The sequence below is a fragment of the Schistocerca americana genome, chromosome X, assembly GCF_021461395.2.
Source record: "Schistocerca americana isolate TAMUIC-IGC-003095 chromosome X, iqSchAmer2.1, whole genome shotgun sequence".
Lineage (NCBI taxonomy): Eukaryota > Metazoa > Arthropoda > Insecta > Orthoptera > Acrididae > Schistocerca > Schistocerca americana.
The window spans coordinates 45,434,048-45,446,075 of record NC_060130.1 but is presented as its reverse complement, the minus strand read 5'-3'; positions in this window follow the sequence as shown (position 1 = coordinate 45,446,075).

Genomic DNA, 12,028 nt, shown 5'->3' with positions numbered 1-12,028 from the left:
TCACACACATTTGACCATTTTTTTTAACAATTTAATAAGTACAGGGTAGCAGGGTATGGACTGAGTGAAAACCAAGGAAAGACAGAAGTTATGGAGAGTGACAGCTACGAAACTAGCGATAAACTTAATATACAGACTGGCAACCACGCAACAGACGGTATGAAGGCAAATACGTCTGACTGGCGTAGCAACGACGTAATAAGAAGCAGACTAGTGGAGGCAAAGACGGCTTACCGAGCGAAAAGAAGCCTGTAGGTGTCAAACAAAGGGCATAATTTGAGGACGAAATTTCTGAAGAAGTATATTTGGACCACGACGGTGTGTGGCGATGATTGATGGGCAGCGGGAATACCGAAAGTGAGGAGAATCGAAGCATTTGAGAAGTGGTGCTACAGAAGAATGTTGAAAATTGGGTGGACAGATAAGGTAAGAAAGGAGGAGGTTCTGCGCAGAATCGGCGAGGAAAGAACTGTGTGGAAACACTGTCAAGGAGAAGGTGCAAGATCATAGGACATCAGGGGATAACGTTGAGGGAGCTACAGAGAGTAAAAACTCTACGGCAAGACAGAGACTGGAATACACTGAAGAGCCAAAGAAACTGGCACACCTGTGTAATATCGTGCAGGTCCCCGGGAGTACCGAAGTGTCATGGAGCCGACTGATGTCTGAAGTAGTGCTGGAGGTATCTGACACCATGAATCCTGCAGGGCTGTCCACAAATCCGTAAGAGGGGGTGGGGAGCTCTTCTGAACAGCACGCTGCAAGGCATCCCAGATATGCTCAATAATGTTGTCTGGGGAGTTTGGTGCCCAGCGGAAGTGTTTAAATTCAGAAGAGTGTTCTTGGAGCCACTCTGTAAGTGGCTGTCACATTGTCCTGCTGGAATTGCCCGAGTCCGCGGGATGCACAATGGACACGGATGGATGCAGGTAATCAGACAGGATGTTTACGTATGTGTCACCTGTCAGAGTCGTATCCAAACGTATCAGGGGTCCCATATCACTCCAACTGCACACGCCCCTCACCATTACAGAGCCTCCACTAACTTGAACAGTCCCCTGCTGACATGCCGGGTCCATAGATTCATGAGGTTGTCTGCAAACCCGTACACGTCCATCCGCTCCATACAATTTGGAACGAGACACGTCCGACCGGGCAACATATTTCCAGTCATCAACAGTCCAATGTCGGTGATGACGGGGTCAGGCGAAGAGTAAAGCCTTGTGCCGTGCAGTCACCGAGGGTACAAGAGTCGGCCTTCGGCTCCGAAAACCCCTATCGATGGTTTCGTTGAATGTTTCGCACACTGACACTTGCTGATGGCCCAGCATTTAAATCTGCAGCAATTTGCGGAAGGGTCGCACTTCTGTCACGATGAATGATTCTCTTCAGTCGTCGTCGGTCCCCTTCTTGTAGGATCTTTTTTCCGGTCGTAGCGATGTCGGAGATTTGGTGTTTTAGCGGATTCCAGATATTCGCGGTACGCTTCTGAAATGGTCTACGCGTAAATACCAACGACATCGCTATGTTGTCTCACATCGCTCCTGCGCCGACTATAACACAAAGTTCAAACTCGCTTAAATCTTGATAACCTGCCTTTGTAGCAGAAGTAACCGATATAACAAGTGCGCTATACACTCGTTGTCTTATGCAGGGTGTTACAAAAAGGTACGGCCAAACTTTCAGGAAACATTCCTCACACACAAAGAAAGAAAAGATGTTATGTGGACATGTGTCCGGAAACGCTTACTTTCTATGTTAGAGCTCATTTTATTACTTCTCTTCAAATCACATTAATCATGGAATGGAAACACACAGCAACAGAACGTACCAGCGTGACTCCAAACACTTTGTTACAGGAAATGTTCAAAATGTCCTCCGTTAGCGAGGATACATGCATCCACACTCCATCGCATGGAATCCCTGATACGCTGATGCAGCACTCGAGAATGGCGTATTGTATCACAGCCGTCCACAATATGAGCATGAAGAGTCTCTACATTTGGTAGCGGGGTTGCGTAGACAAGAGCTTTCAAATGCCCCCATAAATGAAAGTCAAGAGGGTTGAGGTCAGGAGAGCGTGGAGGCCATGGAATTGGTCCGCCTCTACCAATCCATCGGTCACCGAATCTGTTGTTGAGAAGCGTACGAACACTTCGACTGAAATGTGCAGGAGCTCCATCGTGCACGAACCACATGTTGTGTCGTAAAGACACATGTTCTAGCAGCACAGATAGATTATCCCGTATGAAATCATGATAACGTGCTCCATTGAGCGTAGATGGAAGAACATGGGGCCCAATCGAGACATCACCAACAATGCCTGCCCAAACGTTCACAGAAAATCTGTGTTGATGACGTGATTGCACAATTGCGTGCGGATTCTCGTCAGCCCACACATGCTGATTGTGAAAATTTACAATTTGATCACGTTGTAATGAAGCCTCATTCGTAAAGAGGACATTTGCACTGAAATGAGGATTGACACATTGTCGGATGAACCATTCGCAGAAGTGTACTCGTGGAGGCCAATCAGCTGCTGATAGTGCCTGCACACGCTGTACACGGTACGGAAACAACTTGTTCTCCCGAAGCACTCTCCATACAGTGACGTGGTCAACTTTACCCTGTACAGCAGCAACTTCTCTGACGCTGACATTAAAGTTCTCGTCAACTGCACGAAGAATTGCCTCGTCCATTGCAGGTGTCCTCGTCATTCTAAGTCTTCCCCAGTCGCGAGTCATAGGCTGCAATGTTCGGTGCTCCGTAAGACGCCGATCAATTGCTTCGAACGTCTTCCTGTCGGGACACCTTCGTTCTGGAATTCTGCCTCGATACAAACGTACCGCGCCACGGCTATTGCCCCGTGCTAATCCATACATTAAATGAGCATCTGCATTTGTAAACATTGCACTGACTGGAAAACCACGTTCGTGATGAACACTAACCTGTTGATGCTACGTACTGATGTGCTTGATGCTAGTACTGTAGAGCAATGAGTCACATGTCAACACAAGCACCGAAGTCAACATTACCTTCCTTCAATTGGGCAAACTGGCGGTGAATCGAGGAAGTACAGTACATACTGACGAAACTAAAATGAGCTCTAACATGGAAATTAAGCGTTTCCGGACACATGTCCACATAACATCTTTTCTTTATTTGTGTGTGAGGAATGTTTCCTGAAAGTTTGGCCGTATCTTTTTGTAACAGCCTGTATAAGCATTGCCGATCGCTGCGCCGTGTTCTGCCCATTTACATATCTCTGTATTCCAATACTCGTGCCTATACCAATTTCTTTGATGCTTCCTTGTACATCCGGGAAATAATTCAGGTCTTACGTTGCAAAGTTGCACTCGGGGATGAAGATCTTGGCACCGCATGGGAATGAGTGCTGGGCCACATGAAGCTAGTCAGCAGACTGACGATTCAGAAATAAAAACAGAAGTACAATTATTAATTCTTATTGGGTGAGTCCCTACGTGCCAGAAGGTATTTATCTAATGAGCAATAGCCCCGCTCACCCACAAGGCAGGCACGTTTTATGGTCAACAAACACGCTCGGCGGTAACGAGACCGCCGGGCGGTGTCCTGTGACGACGGCGCGATCTGCCGGCCGGCGGCCGAACCAGCGGCCAATTAGAAGGCGGCGTCGTAAAACCCAACCCTGCACCCCGCTACAATCCACTGGTCGCCGTATTTGGGCGGCGCCTGTTCTCACACACCTGCCGTAAAGAAAAAGAACCTAAAGAAAGTGGGCGACTCAGGGGTGCTGAGACCAAATGAAGCAATCACCGGCGCAGTCGACGTCTGCCACCATCTGCTGCAGGGGTAGTCGCGGAGGCTGGGGGACGGCGCCACTGCCTCTCCACGTATTCACCCCACAGAGCCACACACTTTTCCCAACGACGGATGACACACACAGGAGACCTTGGTTGTACAATCCTGCATCCTGGATGTTGAGGAACGTGTCCCCCCCCCCGGAGAAAATCGCCTGATCTTATTTCTGGAAAGGCCTGTCACGGAATAACAGACTGTCTGAAAACTAGCGACGAATATCAATGGCCTATAGAACCGGGTTTCAAATTGTAAGACAGATGAACTGTAGACTAAAACTGAAGAAACCGCGAAAAGGTGGGAATTTAAGGAGATGGGACCTGGATAAATTGAAAGAAACAGAGGTTGTAGAGAGTTTCAGGGAGAGCATTAGGGAACGATTGACAGGAATAGGGGAAAAAATACAGTAGAAGAAGAATGGGTAGCTTTGAGGGATGAAGTAGTGAAGGAAGCAGAGGATCAACTAGGTAAAAAGACGAGGGCTAACAAATCCATGGGTAACAGAAGATATAATGAATTTAATTCATGACACGAGAAAATATAAAAATGCAGTAAATTAAGCAGGCAAAAAGGAATACAAACGTCTCAAAAATATCGACAGGAAGTGCAAAATGGCTAAGCAGGGATGGCTAGAGGAAAAATGTAAGGATGTAGAGGCTTATCTTACAAGGGTAAGATAGATGCTGCCTACAGGAAAATTACAGAGATCGTTGGAGAAAAGGGAACCACTTGTCTCAGTATCAAGAGCTCAGATGGAAACCCAGTTCTAAGCAAAGAAGGGGAAGGAGTATATAGAGGGTCTATACAAGGGCGATGCACTTGAGGACAATATTATGGAAATGGAAGAGGATGTAGATGAAGATGAAATGGGAGATACGATACCGCGTGAAGAGTTTGACAGAGCACTGAAAGACCTGAGTCGAAACAAGGCCCCGGGAGTAGACAATATTCCATTAGAACTACTGACGGCCTTGGGAGAGCCAGTCCTGACAAAACTCTACCATCTGGTGAGCAAGATGTACGAGACAGGCGAAATACCCTCAGACTTCAAGAAGAGTATTGTTATATTGCTAGAGAAGGCCGAAATGCACGCTATAAGTTCACGCAGGATGGCCTGAGGTCTGAAACAGGATACGTAATGAATGCTATAAAGAAAAGTACGTAGCTTCTGGAATACTTAACTTTAATCCATCATTTGTATACATCGTTCTTGATGAGACATGCTTCATACGATAACTATCACTTGCTATGGCGCCTTGCTAGGTCGTAGCCATTGACTTAGCTGAAGGCTATTCTAACTATCTTCTCTGCAAATAAACGAGGCTTCGTCAATGTTGCATCGCTAGCTACGTCGTCCGTACAACTGGGGTGAGTGCTTGTAAGTCTCTCTAGACCTGCCGTGTGGTGGCGCTCGGTCTGCGATCACTGACAGTGGCGACACGCGGGTCCGACATGTACTAATGGACCGCGGCCGATTTAAAGCTACCAAATAGCAAGTGTGGTGTCTGGCGGTGACACCACAAGTATAATAATTCCAATCCCAAAGAAAGCAGGTGCTGACAGGTGTGAAAATTACCGACTATCAGTTTAATAAGCCACGGTTGCAAAATACTAACGCGAATTCGTTACAGACGAATGGAAAAACTAGTAGAAGCCGACCTCGCGTAAGATCAGTTTGGACTCCGTAAAAATCTTGGAACACGTGAGGCAATACTGACTCTACGACTTATCTTAGAAAATAGATCGAGGAAAGGCAAACCTACGTTACTAGAATTTGTAGAGAAAGCTTTTGACAATGTTGACTGGAACACTCTCTTTCAAATTCTGAAGGTAGCAGGGGTAAAATACAAGGAACGAAAGGCTATTTACAATTTTTACAGAAACCAGATGGCAGTTATAACAGCCGAGGGACATGAAAGGGAAGCAGTGGTTGGGAAGGGAGTGAGACAGGGTTGTAGCCTATCCCCTATGTTATTCAATCTGTATATTGAGCAAGCAGAAAAAGGAAACAAAAATTCGAAGTAGGTATGGAGAAGAAATAAAAACTTTGAGGTTCGCCGATGACATTGTAATTCTGTCAGAGACAGCAAACGACTTGGAAGAACAGTTGAACGGAATGGACAGTGTCTTGAAAGGAGGGTATAAGATGAACATCAACAAAATCAAAACAAGGATAATGGAATGTAGTCGAATTAAGTCGGGTGATGCTGAAGGAATTAGATTAGGAAATGAGACACTTAAAGTAGTAAAGGAATTTTGCTATTTGGGGAGCCTAATAACTGATGATGGTCGAAGTAAAGAGGATATAAAATGTAGACTGGCAATTGCAAGGAAAACGTTTCTGAAGAAGAGAAATTTGTTAACACCGAGTACAGTTTTAAGTGCAAGGAAGTCACTTCTGGCCGGCCCCGGTGGTCTCGCAGTTCTAGGCGCGCAGTCCGGAACCGTGCGACTGCTACGGTCGCAGGTTCGAATCCTGCCTCGGGCATGGATGTGTGTGATGTCCTTAGGTTAGTTAGGTTTAAGTAGTTCTAAGTTCTAGGGGACTGATGACCACAGCAGTTGAGTCCCATAGTGCTCAGAGCCATTTGAACCATTTTGAAGTCGTTTCTGGAAGTATTTGCACGGAGTGTACCCATGTATGGAAGTGAAACATGGACAATAAATAGTTTGGACAAAAAGCTTCAGAAATGTGGTGCTACAGAAGAATGCTGAAGATTAGATGGGTAGATCACATAATTAATGTGGTGGTACTGAAGAGAATTGGATAGAAGAGAAATTTGTGGCACACCTTGACTAGAAGAAGGGATCGGTTAGTAGAAAATGTTCTGAGGCATCAAGGGATCACCAATTTAGTGTTGGAGGGCAGCGTGGAAGGTAAAAATCGAAGAGGGAGACCAAGAGATGAATACACGAAACTGATTTAGAAGGATGTAGGCTGCAGTAGGTACTGGGAGCTGAAGAAGCTTGCACAGGATAGAGTAATATGGCGAGTTGCATCAAACCAGTCCCTGGACTGAAGACCAGATTAACAGAAATAGAACATACAAAATATATTGAAAATGTAATGATATTTTTGTTTGTTTTTGTTTTTTGCAAACGCTTACTGGAAAAGTTGCGCATGTCACAGCAATATTCAAGAAAGGTAGTTGGAGTCATCCACTAAATTACAGGCCCATATCATTAACATCAACATGCAGGAGGATTTTGGAACATATAGCGTGTTCGAACATAATGAATTACGTCGAACAAAACAGTCTATTGACACACAGTCAACACGGATTTAGAAAACAGCGTTCTTGTGAAACACAACTAGCTCTTTATTCACATCAAGTGTTGAGTGCTATTGGTAAGGGATTTCAAATTAATTCCGTATTTCTTGCCTTCTGGTAGGCTTTTTAGACTGTACCGCACCAGCGACTTGTAGTGAAATTGCGTGCTTATGGAATATCGTCTCGGTTATGTGGCTGGATTCGTGACTTCCTGTCAAAGAATTCACAGTTCGCAATCGAGAATAACAGAAGTGATTTCTGGCGTTCACCAAGGTAGTGTTATAGGCCTTTTGCTGCTCCTCACCTATATAAACGATTTGGGAGACAATCTGAGCAGCCGTTTAGATTGTTTGCAGATGGCTCAAATGGTTCAAATGCCTCTGAGCACTATGGGACTCAACTGCTGAGGTCATTAGTCCCCTAGAACTTAGAACTACTTAAACCTAACTAACCTAAGGACATCACACACATCCATGCCCGAGGCAGGATTCGAACCTGCGACCGTAGCGGTCTCGCGGTTCCAGACTGCAGCGCCAGAACCGCGCGGCCACTTCGGCCGGCTGTTTGCAGATGACGCTGTCGTTTATCGACTTGTAAAGTCATCAGAAGATAAAAGAAATTGGAATACTATTCAGAAAAGATATGTGTATGGTGCGAAAGCTGGCAGTTGATCCTAAATAGAGAAAAATGTGCGGTCATCCACATGAGTGCTAAAAGGAATGGATTAAACTTGGGTTACACGAGAAATATGTCAATTCTAAAGGCCGTAAATTAAACTAAATACCTCGATATTACAATTACGAATAGTTTAAATCGTAACGAACACATAGAAAATGTTGTGGGGAAGTCTAACCAAAGACTGCGTTTTACTGATAGGACACTTGGAAAATGTAACAGATCTAAGGAGACTACGCTTGTCCGTCCTCTTTTAGAATACTGCTGCTCATTGTGGGATCCTTACCAGATAGGATTGACGGAGTACATCGAAAAAGTTCAAAGAAAGGCAGCACGTTTTGAATTATTTCGAAATATGGGAGAGAGTGCCACTGAAACGATACAGGATTTGGGTTGGACATGATGAAAGCAAAGGCGTTTTTCGTTGCGGCCGAATCTTCTCACGAAATTTCAATCACCAACTTTCTCCTCCGAATGCGAAAATAGTTTTCTAACGCCGACGTATATAGGGAGAAACGATCACCATGATAAAATAAGGGAAATCAGAGCTCGTACGGAAAGATATAGGTGTTCCTTCTTTCCGCGCGCTGTACGATATTACAATAATAGAGAACTGTGAGGGTGGTTCAATAAACCAGCTGCCAGGCACTAAAATGTGATCTGCAGAGTATCCGTGTAGATGTAGATGTAGATGTAGATACGTGTGAATGATTATATTCTCCATATGACCACCCAAGACCGCGCAGCAACGGACAATGCGTTCATTCAAGTTCTCGATGACGCGTTCACAAAGATCTCGTGGGATGCCGTTAACAACACTTTCAGTTCCACCCTTCAGTTGGTGTTGTGTTTGCGATTTCTTCATTTACGCTTCTGATTTCACAAATGACCACAAAAAGGGCAGATCATGCTTAAGATCGCATGATCCGGCAGGCCATTCCTGGTCACCACACAGCGAAATAATTTTTTGAGGAAACTTTTCATTCAGCAGAGCAATCGTTTCAGGGGATGTGTGGCACGTCGCACAATCTTGTTGAAACAAAAAATCGTCATTTTCACCAATAAGGGGGAAAAACCGGCCAGAAACCGTGTTGCGGTAACGGACGCCGTCCACAGTGACGGCAGCTCCCTCATCAGTTTCAAAAAAATTCGAGCCGATCACTCGTCCAGCCCAGAACCCACACCACACAGCCGTGCGTCGTAGACGCATTTCGTCTTCCAGAGTCATTCTCGGATTTTCGTCACCCCACATTCTGCAGTTCTGCTTACTGGCGTACCCGCTGAGGTGGAAAGCGCTCCTCATCTGAGAAAATTACTCATTTTGCGAAGTTCTCAGCTTGTCGAGCCGAGACCCACCGAGAAAATCGATATCTTTTTCCGTGATCTGCAGGCTACAAGTCTTGTGGAAGTTGAATCTTGTACGCATGCATTTTCAGACCTTTAGAAAGATTTCGTGCAGTGAACTTTGTGATAAATTCAGTTGTTGAGCTCGTCGGCGAACCGATTGTCAGGGGCTTATGGTCACATCGTCACGCACGACGTCTCAACGTCTGAAACAGAACCCGTGGTCTTAGACTTCCGGGTCAGCTTCGGAACTGATGACGTTGGGTTTGGAGCAGCCCGAGTGTCAGACGCAGTTCAAGAACGGCCTCCCAGGGACTTTCACTGTTCCTGTAGTAACTTTTTATCACTTGGACACGTTGCTCAGTTGTCATCTGCTCCGCGACGAAAATAAACGTCAAACAACAGTGCTCAGCGCACAAAAGCTATCGGGCTACTAATGGGAAGGATCGCACATAACGAACACGAAAAAACGACGGCTGCCAACAGTCCATATGACAAAATGGGGTAAGATTCAATTCGCCCTTCCCTTGGTGTGCAAAAGTTATATTGGTGTGCAAAAGGTAAGGACGAAATTAACTTTCACTTCAGGTGTCACAGCCAAGTAACATAAGTCTACGAAATCTGGACCGTACATAGAAGGAAGTGTAGCTTAGTACAGAAGTTACTGGAGGTAGGGCGTCAAAAATAAATAAAAAATACCGGTTTTTCAGAAACATGCCTATTTTGTAGCACACATTTTCTTAAATAGTTTACTGTATGAAACATAGATATTTGAGAGATTGCCAGGCACGTTATTTAGTCTTAAGTGTACCAACAGGCAGCGCCACACCCCTTTTCACAGCATTCTTCTGTGATACGTAAGTGTATTTCGCTATGTAGAATTCGAATGTTAACATCAGAGATTGTCATACGTGAAAAAATGGCTCTGAGCACTATGGGACTTAACATCTGTGGTCATCAGTCCCCTAGAACTTAGAACTAATTAAACCTAACTAACCTAAGGACATCACACACATCCGTGCCCGAGGCAGGATTCGAACCTGCGACCGTGGCGGTCACGCGGCTCCAGACTGAAGTGCCTAGAACCGCACGGCCACACCGGCCGGCTGTCATACGTGAAACGAAGGACTATTGATATTGATACTTTCTTTGAAGCAATTTGATCATGGCGGTACCCAAAAGCCAAATGAAAATTTTAACCAATTTGTATAGAAAAGAGTGCCAAGAACCATTTTTGTGCGAAGAAGTGCTCTTGCTAATGGTGTTTATGGTGTATTTTCATGTTTTAATTTTGGTGTGCAAAGCAGGAAATATGTTTTAGAGAAAATGGGACTCAAGCCCGCAGTGAACTGCATCAAAGCTTTGTATGCGATGGACAGAGAGCGCGTAGTGAAAGCACATACATAAATCATTTCTGGAGGTGATAGAATCAAGAAGAGTGCATAATAGGAATGTGGAAAGGAAGAGAACTGATTTAGAAAATGAAAGAGAACCTACTTACCGTGCTGGAAAGTTCTAAAAGAAAGCAAATACAAGCAGAAACTTTAACGGCCATTTTTCGCAAAACACAAATTTCTGTACTTGGGTACATTGTTGTTGTTGTGGTCTTCAGTCCTGAGACTGGTTTGATGCAGCTCTCCATGCTACTCTATCCTGTGCAAGCTTCTTCATCTCCCAGTACCTACGGCAACCTACATCCTTCTGAATCTGCTTGGTGTATTCATGTCTTGGTCTCCCCCTAAGACTTTTACCCTCCACGCTGCCCTCCAATACTAAATTGGTGATCCCTTCATGCCTCAGAACATGTCCTACCAACCGATCCCTTCTTCTAGTCAAGTTGTGCCACAAACTCCTGTCCTATTCGGTACATGTAACATCCAAGATAAATATCCTATTTTTTTCAAACTCGGTATGGTTATTAAACAGAAGCTCCTTAATGTAAAACTCTAGAATTTTCAAATCTATTAAAAACTGTGGTATAAATTGAGATAATTAACGATAAATATTGAGTTTTTTCTCAACATGAAGTGTAAAATGTAACAGCTCATTCATTTGTTCCGAAGTTAAGTAAATTCTAAAATTTTATACAAGTGAAGGTATGGTTAGTATGCTGTGCCAAATTCGTCGAAGAATTTCTCTTACTTATGAAGAAAAGCGTACCTGTAGCAACAAATGCAGCAAATACTAAGTGAAAAAGTGATGAAATTTCACATGCAAACAAGATTTATTTCGTTACGTTTTTGAACTCCCACTGCTATGAGTGTAAATCCTGAATCCTTCCTGGTCGTGCTGACAAAGTTTACTAAATTAATTTGTAAAAATGTAGACCGTGGAAATTAAAATGTCCTGTTGTGCCTCTCCTGCTCTAGGTCGGCCCGTTTGACGTCTCAGCTCCCTTAAGTGAAAGAAACCCACAACGACACAGAAGAGACGCTTTTATTCGAAGAGAATAATTGCACTGAAGTCGCCACTATTCACGACAGTGCCCTGGAGACTACAGAGGGCCGGACGTGGTTCTTAATGCAGTGAGCGATCACCACGAACGTCACTGGAACGAGCCCTACATGCCGGACATGGCGTAAGGCGTGTTCCCCAGTGCGTTACGTATTGTCACCTGGCGCCATACGAGGGTCTATTTAGCACTGTTGACTACGATTATTCTGGTGTCCCACGTTTTACGGTGTGGAGAAGCATAACGTTCACCACGGTACACTCGCTGGTCAACGTTATCGCCACACTGTAAGACGTCGGTGTCTCCTGACCTTCACTGCTTACATATTCCGCCCTCACAAACATATTCCGCACATCAAGAAGCTTCATTCGAACCCAAACTCGCTAAGATAAAGTCAGTGTTGTATGAATTCATGTAAACGATATGCAAATAAGAAGTGCGCACCGAG